General features: G+C 35.6%; 1 protein-coding gene and 1 pseudogene across 9 annotated transcripts in view; one reads left to right on the forward strand and one right to left on the reverse strand.

Moving 5' to 3' along the window:
- FOXP2 (forkhead box P2) overlaps nt 1–15,717 on the reverse strand; it is a 664,287-nt gene that overhangs the window by 223,565 nt on the left and 425,005 nt on the right. The gene's annotated exons all lie outside the window — the stretch shown is intronic.
- On the forward strand, nt 2,431–2,694 carry LOC308561995 (uncharacterized protein C9orf85 homolog pseudogene; annotated as a pseudogene). Its single transcript has one exon. The product of its transcript is annotated as an uncharacterized protein C9orf85 homolog pseudogene (transcript).

Consider the following 15,717-nt stretch of genomic DNA (forward strand, 5'->3'; position numbering starts at 1 on the left):
TTTAATGTTGGGGCCTAGAAGAATTCTAGTTTAACTAAACCCCTAACTAGACTTTTGAGTCCACCATAGTGTACTAGTTTCACATAGTATGTTAAAATGAGATAACTCTTAATAAGTAGATTGCTGATGCCTTCCCACTGTGGCTTCTATAGTTCAGCCCAGGTCCACTTTCAGGGGAGACTTTTGCATTGACCTCCTTACTTCTGCTCTGGCACCAAGGCTTTGGAAGTAAATCTGTCCTCTGTGCTTATATAATGTAATGGGAGCTATATTTAAACTACTGGATCTAAAGGCAGGTATGATATTTGTTCTTGAAAACTGGTGGCCATGCAATCAGAACGTAAGTAGAAATCTTTTCAGATTCTATATCAGGTTGGAATAACTGCTTTATATTTATTAGCTGTAAATACAACTTAGAAAGCTAGTGTCTTTTTTTAATTTTAGAGAGAGAAGGGAGGGAGGGAGAAAGCAAAGAGAGAGAGAGACAGAAAGAAAGAGAGAGATAAATTTGCTGTTCCACTTATTCATGCATTCATTGGTTGATTCTTATATGTGCCTTAACTGGGAATCCAACCCACAACCTTGGTGTATCAAGACGATGCTCTAACCAGCTGAGCTACCTGGCCAGGACTAGAGAGCTAGTGTTTTAATCAATCCAAGCTTCAGTTTTCCAAGATTGATATGAAGATTAAATATATTATAAATATAAAGCACCAAGTAAAATTCCTGGCATAAAGAGTAATGAATGTTCTATATTTACCTCTCTATTTTCTTCAGTTTTTCTATTACCAAGTGTTGAGAATCTCTATGGAGACTTACATGACTTCTTCACCTCTACACACACAGAAACACATTTTATTAGTAACTTGGAGCCATTTGCAATTTAGAAAAGAACAATAGAACTAATAGAATTAGAAAAAGGAAAACCTTATCTAATTAAAGTTTGATAAGAAGTAAATTTTTAAGTCCAAGTATATATCTATGAATGTCATAGTAGTATAATTTCAAACTCCCATTTTAAATAGTTTGTAAAACAAGGCAGAAACAACTCACTTTTTAAAAACTTTACCTTATATTTAAATACTCCATATAAATATATTTACTAAATTTATTTACATCTCTCATAATGTTTCTATCTCTCTCTGCCTTCCTCTCTCTGAAATCAATAAAGATATATTTTTTTTTTTTAAAAAAAGGAGCTACTATGGAAAACAGTATGGAAGCTTCTCAAAAAATTAATAATAAAATTACCATATGACCCAGCAGCCCCTCTTTTGGGTATCTAAAAATTTGAAAAAAATTATTTACCTATGTACCCCTATATGCATTGCAGCATTATTTATGGTCACCAAGACATAAAAATAACTGAAGTGTCCTTCAATAGATGGTTAGATAAGGAAGCTATGGTACATGTATACAATAGCATACTACTCAGCCATAAGAAAAGATGAAATACTACCATTTGCCACAACATGGATGAACTTTGAGAATATCATGCTAAGTGAAATAAGTAAGTCAGAAAAAGTTAGAAATCATGATTTCACTCATATGTGGGATATAAAACTAAAAGTAATAAATAAACAAACAAGGAAAACAAACAAAAACTCATAGACACTGACGACAGTATGGTGGTTACCAGTGGAAAGGGGGTTAGAGGGGTGTAAAAGGGGTCAAATATATAATGACAGGAAATTATTTGACTTTGGATGATGGGTAAAAAATGCAATATACAGATCATGGATCATAGAAATGTACATTAGAAATCTAAATAATCTTATTAACCAATGTTGCTCAATAAATGCAATAAAAAATAAAAATAAATAAAAAGCAAAGTTTTCTAAATCAAATGAAAATAAAATAATATAAAAAAGCCAAGCTACAGGTCTCAATAAGTCTGGATACCCATTAACTCTTTCAGCAACTTATATCCCAAACACTAGGATGGTCACTGGGTAGTGCCTAAGTAAGCAAATATGTTCACCACTAGAGCAGTACATGGCTTTGGTATATCATTAACTAGTCCACAAACTGGAATAAAATATGTTCTAAGAAAAGGAGCAAGCAACTTTTGTAAGATTATTACAGAAGTTGTAATAAATTCTAGTTGACAATGAAAAGGGGCAATCAAGATATTTTTATAAGGGTAACATTGACAAGCATCTTAAATTATGAGTGAGCCTGGCCAGTGTTGCTCAGTGGTTGAGCATCGACCTATGATCCAGAAGATCACGGTTCCGTTGCCAGTCAGGGAACATGCCCAGGTTAGGGGACGTGCAGAAGGCAACCGATTATCATTGATGTTTCTACCTTTCTCTCTCCTTTCCTTTCTGAAATCAATTAAGACATATTTTAAAAAAAGAAAAAAGAAAAAAAGAAAAAGAAAGAAGAATGCCTTTCTTGTCCCAGCATGTGGTGATTGTGATCTTGGAGATGAGTTCCCAGAGAGGGTATGTGGTCCGTTCCAAGCCTCAGAGGCATCAAAACACATTTAGTTTCAAAAATGACAAGTTTGATAAGAGTGTCCAAACCAATAAAATTAATACAAAACTTCATGATGGAGTATTTCAGTGCTGTAAAGAAGTTCTTGAATGGCATGTAAAATACAGCAAATACAAACCATTGTCAAAGCCTAAAAAATGTGTTGCATTAGGAGGCAAAAAGATTTTGAGGGAGTTTCAACTCAAGGACTGCTGAACCCACCAGTTTCCACATGTGCACTTAGCATTGTCAGCATATTGAATAAGTAATATATCTTGCTGTTTATCTATATTATATGTAGCAGATGTGATTAAGTACAAATTCAATAAAAATTATTACAAAGTTCACAGTATTCTTGAAATGATGTATTTCCTCAATTTATACTAAAGGTTAAATTCAAATATGCAGGATTGTCACTGTTTTTGCTGTTAAAAAGGGATCTCAACCTGGGAATGGTTGGGAACCACTGATAAAAGTATCAGCCTTCATTGTGCTGTAAATTCTATAAAACTATTTCCACAATGTAGAGACAATTCTGTCTCTATACTTTTAAAATGCTGAGATATCATTTATACACCATAAATTCACCCATTTAAAGTGTATGATTTTATGATTTGGTAAATTTACAGGGTTGTGTAATTATCACCACAATCCAGTTTTAGTACATTCTTAGCACCTCAGAAAGATCTGTCATGCTTGGTTTTAGTCACTCTCCATTCCTGCTCCAAGCCCCAAGCAATTAATCTTTCTTTGTCTATAAAATTGGTTTTATGATCCTTTCATATAAATTTAATCATTATGTATATATAATATATTTATATATATAAAATAATGAGGACTTATGCCAGGTAGGGGATGACATGAGCAATGATAAGAACTATGGCAAAGAGCACTATGTAGTATTGGAAACTATAAACAGGATTGCTCAAGATTAAGTTCTGAGTCAGGGAGCTTGAAGACATTAGGTTGGGTAGGTAACTTGGCATAAGAGCAACATAAGAGGTCATGTCAAATAGCTTGGATCTTATCCTGAAGATAATAGTGAAAAGCTGGAGGTTTCCTTAAGCAAGAAAGTAAACTGACCATAACTTCATTTTATATATACATAAACTTGAGAGGATCAATAACAGGAGCAGAGAGACCAGTTATGAAACTGCTACAACTGTCCTGGTGAGACATGATGAAGGTTCAAATAAGTGGAGTGGTGGCAACTACATACTGGAATTCAGTACGGTATTGGATGAGTGTGGAAAATCATTGGAGCAACTGAGTAATCAAAGATGACTCTTAGGGTTTCTAGAACTCAAAGGATTTTAGAGAAAAAGCAACTTAGAGGAAGGAAAAAATGTTCGATTTTATAAGTGGTCCATGTAAGTTGTCTACCACCACTAAGGAAAAATATCCCATAAACAGCTATAATTAAATGAAAATGAAGTTTTGGGGAGAGAACACAGCTTGGAAATAGAAAAGTTCAGGTCATGGCAGCTAAAATTTTGAGGGTAGATGAAGTAACCTGTGTATATGTCCTGCTTTGCTGAAGAACAGTAGACTGAAGGCAGTATCCTGGGGGAGAAGAAGTATTTAGTAAGTGGACATAAAAAGAGGAGCCATTAAAGGAGACAGAAAACAAACAGGCAGAGGTATATGAAGAACACTGGGAGATGGAAGTATTCTGAAAGCCAAGAGTGGAAACATCCAAGACAGGCCCTCCAAAACAGACCCACTCTAAATGTTAATACTTTCTAATACCTTATTGTTAATGTTTATTAGTGGCAATGTTAATAATAAGCAAATATCTTTTGTTTACAAGTTCCTTTTGATTATTCTAATTTTTCATTTTTTTATTTTCTTATTCCCATCCTCCTCATACCCTAGCATGTGCTATCAAGGGGCATGAAACATGATTACCTATTTGTAACAACACAGCAAGTAAAACAACAAGAAAGGTGGTAAGGAGGAGAAAGGTATAAGTGAGAGTTTTAACCCTTTCAATTGAGATGTCTCCAAATTATATGTAGAAAGTAAAGCATATCTTGACTTTTTCCCCTTATTTCAGGTTGGATTTTTCATTTTGTGGCTTATCCCCACTCTTTACTTCTGATGCTTACTCTTTTTAGCAATTTTGGAATTTGTTGGCACTTCTTTAGGTACAACTGCAGGATGAAAAATAAATTCAATTCAAGCAATATACTTTTATAAATGGTGCTTATATTTTTATATGTAAACTTAAAGCCAGATATTCAAAATGAGTATCACGTTTGTTTTGACTGCCAACCCAAAGCAGACCACCACCACTACTCTTTCTAAGTAGTAGCCAAGCATAACAAGAAACATAAGAAACCAAACACACACACATAAAACAAACCCTATGGAATGTGTGCAGAAGCTAAATAAACAGTGACGGTCACCAAACACATGCACTGTCAGGAAAAGAAGAATGAAATCTATGGAAAAGAGAAACCACCTGCCAGTTTCAAATGATTCAATTCCATAAACTGACTGGTGAGCTTACTTGCTGATGCTAGACAGTCACCACTCAGACTCTTTGTGCTTTGAGCATTAGCAATAACAAGCTCAGATTTCACATAGTGCAGGGCTTAGCACACAGGTGTTAAATCACAGTCTCAATTTTGAAAATGTTCTTGCTTATTTGGAAAATAGTGTGCTGTTTGTGCTGTTTTAAATTTGGGAAAAGCAAAAAGAAAATGCTGTATTTGAGTCTTAATGCAATTCATGTCAAATATCTTTATTGTTTTTGTTGAATTATTTCTGAAATTTACAATAATTCAGTATCTGGCAACTATCTCTATAATATGGAAAGAAATAAGAATCTGTTTAGCATTTTGAAGGAGTTTCAACATATCTATTCCATCTTAAGATTTTTAAGTGATACCTGAAGTTTATAAGTCCAAAGCAGGACCCAACACTAAACGCAGCTACTACATCAGGATCAGCACTAGCAAAGATTTAGGGTATTATGGTAGAAGTTTTAGCTAGGAAGGCAAAAGATCAAAGTTTAAAGATTGACAAGAATCACTAATAGTGGTTCAGGTGATGGCTGAAAAACCAAGCTGAGGTGGCATAGGTCTTGACAAGTACAAAGGCATAGCAACAGAAAATCTGGGAAGTTATTGATACTTAGACTTCTGAGCAAAGAGAAATTTGGTGCTTAGAATACTGCTGGGCCACAGCTACTTTGAAGTTACTCACCTGACTGATTCCTGGTGAGTGAAGACTCTGGGGTAGAGATTCAGTCACGAAAATTAGAGGTAAGAGCAAGCAATGGCCCAAGATTTTGCTGGGTGGACAAACTTCCAGGATAATTAAGGAAATAAGTCTGTAGCAGAATTCTAGTTACATAAATTGACTATATGTGAGGAATTTAGTTTTGGGAACCACTGAGGGTCATGTTATCAGAATGCCACTCAAGAAGGAAGTGAGCTGAGACCTAAGAATGAGGATAGGAGTCCCAATGGTACACTACCAATTTAAGTCCTAGACCAGATGAGGGTTGCAATAAATATGATTTAGGTATGATTAGATATTCTAAAATCTAACACTTTTTAGGTCAGCCTATCAGGAGTGGTTCTTACTCAGGCTTAGCAATAGGTCATAAAAGATGGGAGAGAACGTAGTGACAATGGAAAAGCCTAAATAATTACTTCTGCCAATACTGTCATTATGTCAGATGTCATTAAAGGGCTCAGCCATGAAGAACAGGGAAGACAGAGGGATGGGCTGGCAATATAGTGACAAAACCCTGCCTCCCCCTAAACATTAATCATCTTGCTATGAAAAACTGAATCTAAGGCTGTAAAGAACTAGCCATCATTGTACCATTTGAAACTGCTCCACAAATCTCCATTAATCAGATATTCAAAGTGTGCTGAAACACCAAAAGTGACAAAGAATGCTCTGTTACAACATTCTTCTGTGAACTCAGCTCAAATCTCTCTCTTTGAGGCTTAGACCTTATTAGTCCTCATTTTATTCCTTAGAATAAAAAAAAATAGGCTAACTATTCTAACAGGTTACTTTCCATCCTGGTCACTATCACATGAATGTCTTCCAATTTGTCTAAATCCCCCTTAAAACTTGTTAATTAGCATGAAATGCCAATGTAGTGAGAAGAGGTTAGAATGGAACTAGTGACTCTACTATCCTTGATATAACTGTAAAAAGAAAGCTTTAAAAAAAATTAAGTTGTCTTTCTAGCCACGTGATTTTGATAATTTAAATAAATCAACTATAATAATCTCTACATTTTTAAGAAGAGTATCCATATGTTGTGGAATAAGTTTATTTTTAATAGTAAAATATGTTAACTATTAAAATGTGGAAAGTATCGCCCTGCTGGATGTGGCTCAGCGGTTGAACGTCGACCTAAGATCCAGGTGACCGGGGTTTGATTCCCAGTCAGGGCACATGCCCAGGTTGTGGGCTTGATCCCCAGTCAAGGGCGTGCAGGAGGCAGCCAATCAATGACTCTCTCATCATTGATGTTTCTATCTCTCTCTCTCCCTCTCCTTTCCTCTCTCTGAAATCAATAAAGATATATTTTTTTAAAAAATTGGGGGAGTATAGAAAATAATTAAGAAAATTTAAGTAATATATAACTTTAGCAGGGCCTGGAAGATGATTATTGAAAAAAAAGCCACATAGGAGAGCTAACACTCATGCCAAGGAGACTAGAAGAAGACAAATAGGTTTTTAAACAATGAAGAGCTGGGGATAAGGGGCTGACTACAAAGGGGCATCGGGAAATTTTGGGATTTCCTGATAAAACTATTTGTGATTGTGGTATTGGTTAGTTATAAGACCGTTTATCAAATCTCATAGACATACACAGTAAAAAAGATAAATTTTATTGTAATAACACCACAATTTAAAAAATTAATTTGAAAGAAAATATATGCATTGTGCTCCCAATTTTGTAGAAAAAAACTTATATCAAAAAATGATTACAGTAGTTATTTCCAGGCAGGCTGCTTATGGATTTACTAAGACATTTGTGTAGAGGAAGGCACTTCAGTTGAAAGGTCCTATATAATCAAGGCTGTGATGGTCATAATGAGTTCATATTAATGCAGAAATGAGCATAAAACCACTGGAAACTTTAAAGAAATCAATTCTATTGACAGGTGAAAACATAATGGAAAAAAGAAATGTATATATGTATATATGTTTGTGGGTAGAAAAGGAAAAGCTTCCATTCATATGCAGCCTATGATTATTTTTATTTTTCTTGAATTGACTCTATGGAAAAGAGATGTTCATCACTAATCAAAGCCACTGATAAAAATGGTGAGGAAGAAAAAAACAAAACAAAGAAACTCAAAACAAGGCTAATGATGGAGTTCTTTATCACACAAATAGAGCCCCCTTCAGCTAATCAGTACACTTTGGGGCTGGTATCTCACTAATTATGATCTACCCAGCTGCATTATCATCTACTCCCTATTTCTTTATCTTATTTGGACTATGATGGGAAATCTTTTCAAATACTTTAGATATAAACCATCTACCACATTTTCCTTTTTCTCTTATCAAAAAAGACAATGCTATTAGTTGGACAAGTTTTTCTCTGTGAATTCCTGGTTCCTCTAGTGATGCTTCTTTTTTTAGAACTCACAACTCATTGCTTTAGTAATTTTCTCTAGCTTTGAGAACTCACCTACTTCTCCCTCTTTTTCTCTTTCCTTTGCCATTCCTGCCCCTTTAAATGAGGATCTACATATCCACCCTTTGGACTACTCTTTGGGCAAAATGTACACTCTCCCACTCTCCATATTTACTAAGGTCTAGAAAGCAGTTCAAAACCTATATTTCCAAACTTGATAAAATTACAGAAAGAAAAAATTTGTTCATGCTGGTTTGGGAGCAAGGAGCTGCTTTTAAACAATCTTTTCGCTAATGTGTATTCTAATTTCTAATTATTCAGTACACACACAAAAAAATATTCAAAATAGAAGCTAGATAAGTTGTCTGTCTTCCTTAGTAAGTGATTAAGTCTCAAGCGGCAGATTTATAATTTCCTTGTTCTTTCTTGTTATTCTGAACATAAGGGCATTTATATTGAAAATAAATTTGCAGCATACATACTGTATTTTTACTTAGACTGCAAGTTCACAGAAGTGTGGTGGTCTGTAAGAGAGCCATAACAGAGATAATAGGAGTAAGCTAACACCTCTCCTCAACAAGCTGCCTGTCACCAGAAGTGATTGTATTAATTATTCAGATCTGTTTTTTCACTCCATGTTCACTTAAAAAATATAAATAAAGTAAAAATTTTAATAACATGAGCATAATAAGTAGCTCACGTACTTCTATTTAAATGTTGCATTACTTATAGTGAAATACATTTTTTTTTTAAATATGTCTTTATTGGTTTCAGAGAGAGGAAAGGAGAGGGAGAGAGAGAGCTAGAAACATCAATGATGAGAGAGTCATTGATCGGCTGCCTAGCCCACAACCTGGGCATGTGCCCTGACCAGGAATTGAACCCCGATCGCCTGGATCCTAGGTCGATGCTCAACCACTAAGCCACTCCCGGCCGGGCAGTGAAATACATTTTTAAGAGGTTCTAAACCTACATTGACCATTATGGTAGCCACTAGCCACATGTAGCTATTTAAATGCAAACTCAATATTAAACATACTAAAAAATTCAGTTCTTCAGTGGCACTGGCCACTTTCAAGAGCTGAGTAGCCACATGTGGCAATTATGCTGGGCAGTATAGTCTAGAAAATTCCCATCATCACAGAAAGATCTATTTAAAAGCACTGATATAGATATTCAAAATGTGATACCTGAGAGATCCAAGATGGCAGCAGACTGAGTGGAAGCTACACTGATACTCTCCTGGGACCAATCTGGATTTACAACTAAAATATAGAAAAACCATCCTGAAAACCAACTGAAGACTAGCTGGAGAGCACCCTCATAACCAAGGTGGAAAAGTGCAGGCTGAACAGAGATTGGTAGGAAGTGCAGACGCAAGAGGGCTGGCTGGGGCAGCAACTGAAGGTCCAGAAGAATATCTCAACTGTGGGGGGTTCCCACTGAGAACTCCGGGGCCTAAACCCCAGGCTGGGCTTTCCAGCCAAGAGCACCAGAACTGAGAAAGGTGCCCACATAACATCTGGCTGTGAAGCAGCTGGGTTTCTGTCTGCCAGGGAGAGGCAGCTGGAACTGCAGGCACCATCTTAAAGAGCCAATATACAACATTTTGTGTGCAGCTACTAACCTTGGGCACCTGTGGAGGGGGAATGGATTAGACTGGAGCTGTATGGAGAGGGTCTGGGGTTGTGTGCTCTGGAAAGTGAGATCAGGGGATTCCTGATCTGGATTCCTGTACCAAGTCATTCTCCCAGACTATGGAGGACATCTTTCTAGGGTGGCCAATTTTTGGCTTTTGCCTGAGGTAGGAAACAATTGCCCCATCCTGCTAGAAAGACTCTCACCATGCCCAGAGGAGTTTGTACAGCCTGAGGCTTCTTAAGAGACTGAAAACAACCAGCCACCCCACCCAGTGGAGATTCTACAGCCTGAGGCTCATTAAGAGAATCAGATGAAACAGTCTGCAAGAAGAAGCAGACCTCAGGGGGCTTTGAGTCTTTGCCTGATCTGCTTTGAGAGCTGGGCCTTAGAAAAGCAGATTTTGGTGTACATCTTGGTCCTGTCCAAACACACTCAGCCCCAGCAGCAGAGACCTAAAGCCACTTTAGGGTTGTTGATAGCTCCAAATAGGGCACTCAGGGCCATTCACAAACTGTGTCTGATATTGGCACATTCCAGAGACTCTCCAAAAAGACAGAGTCCTAGCAGATCTACCTAACACTTAAAAAAACTCAAAAAAGTAGCCAAAATGGGGAAACCAAAAAACAAGCCCCAAATGAAAGAATAAGAGAAGTCTCCAGAAAAAAAAAAAAAGCCAAATGACACAGAGATAAGCAATCTCTCAGACACAGAGTTCAGAATACTGATTGTAAGGAAGCTCAACAGCATGAAAAAAATATATGAAAACTATGAAAAAAGACCAGTGAGAAATGAAGAATGACATAGCAGAAATAAAGAATACATTGGAAGGAATAAACAGCAGATTAAAAGAAGCCTAGGATCAGATCAGTGAACCAGAAGACAGGGTAAAAAAAAATCACTCAACCAGAGACTTAAAAACAAAAAAAACAAATAAAAAACAGGAGGACAGCCTAAGGGAGCTGTAGGAAAGCATGAAACATAACAATATTCCTATTATAGGAGTGCCAGAGGAGGTCAAAAGTAAGTAGGGGTTAGAGAACCTATTTGATGAAATAATGGCAGAAAACTTCCTTAACCTGGTCAAGGAAAAAGTCACGCAAGTTCAGGAGGCACAGAAAGTCCCAAGCAAGAAGAATCCAAAGAGGCTCATGCCCAGACACATCATAATTAAAATGCCAAGAATTCAAGACAAAGAGAGAATATTAAAGGAAGCCAGAGAAAAGAATCTGTTACCTACAAAGGAGCCCCCATAAGGCTGTCACCTGACTTCTCATCAGAAACTCTAGAGGCCAGAAGGGAATGCCATGAAGTATTCAAGGTAATGCAAAATAAGGATCTGAAACCAAGACTATTCTATCCAGCAAGATTATCAATCAAGATAAATGGTGAAATAAAGAGCTTCCCAGACAAAAAAAAAAAAAGGCTAAAAGACTTTATCACTACAAAACCAGCATTACAGGAAATGTTAAAGGGACTGCTATAATTAGACGTAGAAATAAAGAGAAAGAGAAACATAGGCATAAAGAAACAAAATGGGGGTAGATAAGTATCTTTCAATAATAACCTTAAATATAAATGGATTAAATGCCCCAATAAAAAGATACAAGGTGGCTGAATTAATAAGAAAACATGATCCAAATATATGTTGTCTACAAGAGACCCACCTCAGAACAAAAGACTCACAGAATGAGAATGAAGGGATGGGAAAAACATTTCCATGCAAATAGAAATGAAAAAAAAGCTGGGGTAAAAATACTCATATCTAACAAAATGGACTTCAAAATGAAGACTATAAGGAGAGACAAGAATCATCATTACATAATACTAAAGGGATCAATCCAGCAAGAAGATATAACCCTGATAAATATATATGTGCCCAATATAGGAGCACTTAAATTTATAAAAAAACTTCTAGAGGACTTTAAGGGAGAGATCTACAACAATATAGTCATACTAGGATACTTTAACACCACACTGACTTAACTGGATAGGTCTTCCAGACAAAAAATCAACAAGGAAACAGTGACCCTAAAGGATACACTAGATCAGATAGATTTAATTGACATTTACAGAACAATCTACTCCAAAGCTGCAGAATATACATTCTTCTCAAGTGCACACCGGACATTCTCAAAGATAGAACACATGTTAGGACATAAAACAAATCTCTATAAGTTCAAAAAGACTGAAATCTTATCAAGCATCTTCTCAGACCACACTGACATGAAATTAGAAATCAACTGCAATGAAAAGATTAAAATCATTCAAACACATGGAGGCTAAAGAGCTTGTTTTTAAACAGTAAATGGGTTACCAAAGAGATCAAGGAAGAAATCAAAAACTTCCTGGAAAGAAATAAAAATGAACACACAACAACTCCAAATCTATAGGACACAGTGAAAGCAGTTTTAAGAGGGAAGTTCATAGCACTACAAGCCTACCTCAAAAAACAAGAAAAACTTCTAACAGACTCTCTAACCCTACAACTTAAAAACTTAGAAAGAGAACAACAAGAAAAGCCCAGAGTCAGCAGAAGGAAAGAAATAATAATAATCAGAGCAGAAAGAAATGACATAGAGATTTAAAAAAAAAAAAAATACAAAAGATCAAGGAAACCAAGAGCCAGTTCTTTGAAAAGATAAACAAAACTGATGAACCTTTAGCCAGACTCATCAAGAAACAAAGAGAGAGGGCCCAAATAAACAAAATCAGAAATGAAAGAGATGAAATAACAACTGACCTAACAGAAATACAAAGGATTGTAGGAAAATACTATGAACAACTATGTGTCATGAAGCTGGACAACCTGGATGAAATTACAAGTTCCTAGAAAAATAAAACCTTCCAAAACTCAATCAGAAAGGGTCAGAAAGCCAGAATAGGCTGATAACTGCTGGTGAAGTTGAAGCAGCAATCAAAGTGCTCCCAGCTCACAAAATCCTTGTCCTGGATGGCTTCACAGGGGAGTTTTCCCAAACATTCAAAGAAGAATAATAATACCTATCCTCCTCAAACTATTTTGAAAAATCCAAGAAGAAGGAACACTACCAAACTCTTTTTATAAGGTCAGCATTAGCCTAATTCCAAAACCAGATAAAGACACTACAAAGAAAGAGAATTACAGGCCAATATCCCTGATGAACATAGATGCTAAAATCCACAACAACATATTAGCAAATTGGATCCAGCAATATATTAAAAAGACCATCCACCATGACCAAGTAGAATTTATTCCAGGGATGCAAGGCTGTTACAATATTTGCAAATCAATAAACATGATGTATCACATAAAGAAATTGAATGACAGAAATCTCATGATCATATATAAATAGATGCAGAAAAAGCACTTGATAAAATCCAACACCCATTTTTAATAAAAATTCTCAGCAAAATGGAAATACAGGGGTCATATCTCAATATAATAAAGGCCATAAATGACAAACCTACAGCCAACATCACATTCAATGGCAAAAACTAAAACCATTTCCCTTAAGAACAGGAACAAGTCAGGGATGTCCACTTTCACCACTCTTATTCAACATAGTACTAGAAGTCCTAGCCACAGTGATCAAACAAGAAGAAAACATAAAAGGCACCCAAATTGGAAAGGAGGAAGCAAAGCTGTCATTATTTGCAGATGACTTGATATTGCACATAGAAAATTCTAAAGACTCCACTAAAAAACTACTAGATTTAATAAATGAATTCAGCAAGGTAGTAAGATACAAAATTAACACCAAGAAATCTATGTCATTTTTATACAGCAATAATGAACTCTTAGAGAAACTAAAAAAAAAAAAAAAAAAAAAAAAAAAAAGTCCCATTTACCATTGCAACTAAAAAAATAAGATACCTAGGAATAAACTTAGCCAAGGATGTAAAAGACCTTTACTTGGAAAACTACAGGACACTGCAAAAAGAAAAACAAAAAGATATAAACAAAAGGGAAATATATCATGTTCATGGATTGGAAGAATTAACATCATTGAAATGTCCATACTACCCAAAGCAATCTATAAATTCAATGCAATTTCTATTAAAATACCAACCGCATATTTCACAGATCTAGGAAAAACACTTTGAAAATTTATATGGGACCAAAAAACACCCCGAATAGCCACTGCAATCTTAAGAAAGAACAACAAAGTTGGAGGGATCAAAATACCAGATATCAAGTTATATTACAAAGTTACTGTAATCAAAACAGCCTGGTACTGGCATAAGAACAGACATATAGATCAGTGGAACAACAGATATCCCAGAAATTGGCCCATGCCATTATGGTCATTAATTTTTGACAAAGGAGGCAAGAACATACAATGGAGTAGACAGTTTTTTCAATAAATGGTGGTGGGATGATTGGACAGGTACATATAAAAAAATGAAACTAGACCACCAACTTACACCATACACAAAAGTAAATTCAAAATGGATAAAGACTTAAATGTAAGACATGAAACCATAAAAATCCTAGAGGAAAACATAAACAGTAAAATTTCATACATCTCTCACACCAATGTGTTTGCTGATACATCGCCTAGGGCAAGAAAAACTAAGAGAAAATAAACAAATGGGACTGCATCAAAATCAAAAGCTTCTGCACAGCAAAAGCAACCATCAACAAAACAAAAAGGGAGCCCACTGTATGGGTGAACATATTTGCCAATAACATATCTGATAAAGGGTTAATATCTAAAATATATAAGGAACTCAGACAACAAAAGGAAGACAATCCAATTAAAAAATGGGCAAAGGACCTAAATAGACACTTCTTCAAAGAGAACATACAAATGGCTAAGAAACATATGAAAAATGCTCAACATCCCTAATCATCAGAGAGATGCAAAGTAAAACCACAATGAAGTATCACTTCACACATGTCAGAATGGCTACTATCAGCAATCAATGAACTTCAAGTGTTGGTGAGGGTCTGGAGAAAAGGGAACCCTAGTATACTGCTGGTGGGAATGGAAACTAGTGCAGCCATTATGGAAAACAGTATGGAGTTTCCTCAAAAGATTAAAAATTGAATTGCCATTTGACCCAGTGATCCCACTTTTAGGAATATATTCTAAGGAACCCGAAACACCAATCACAAAGAACTTATGCACCCCTATGTTCATAGCAGTGCCATTTACAATAGCTAAGATCTGGAAACAGCCCAAGTGCGCATCAGTAGATGAGTGGATAAAAAACTGTGGGAGATTCACACCATAGATTACTATGCACCTGTAAAAAAGAAGGATCTTTTATCCTTTGGCACAGCATGGAGGGAACTAGAAAGTATTATGCTAAGTGAAATAAACCAGTCAGAGAAAGACAAATACCGCATGATCTCACTTATATGTGGAATATAGAAAACAAAACAAACTGATGAACAAAATGGATCCAGAGTCATAGAAGCATGGAACAGATTGAGGGATCTCAAAGGGAATGTGGGGAGGGGGGAAGGGGTGGGGAGAGATTAATGAAAGAATTTATATGTTTATAAGCATAACACAACAAAACCAAAAAAAACAAAAAAGTGATACCTAATTGTTTTATTCAAATACAGTTTTTGCTTATGAAATTTTTACATATGTTGCCACTGAAATTAGGAGGTTAATTATATTAACTATAATGCATATACTATTACATCTTGAATGAACTACTAGCAAGTTATAATTGAATGTATTGATTTATTCTCATACCAATTGATTTTAAAAGACAACTAATAAATATAAACAGATTATAATGCTTCAGATCACTGGACTCAATGATAATGGTTAATCTAAATTCCCAAGATATTTACAGCAAAGCCTACTCAAGTAATACATTTTAGTAGTATTCCACAATCAGTTATTCTTACTGAGAAAGCTATGTAATCAACTTGGAATGCATATGCCAGATTTCAACTCAAAAGAAAGATATCAGTTCAAGAACTAGAATGTAAAAAAGATATTGTGCTCAAAAAAGGTGTCCCAGCACTAATTTTTTTT

Source organism: Miniopterus schreibersii (assembly GCF_964146895.1).
Source record: "Miniopterus schreibersii genome assembly, chromosome: 9".
NCBI classification, from domain to species: Eukaryota; Metazoa; Chordata; class Mammalia; order Chiroptera; family Miniopteridae; genus Miniopterus; species Miniopterus schreibersii.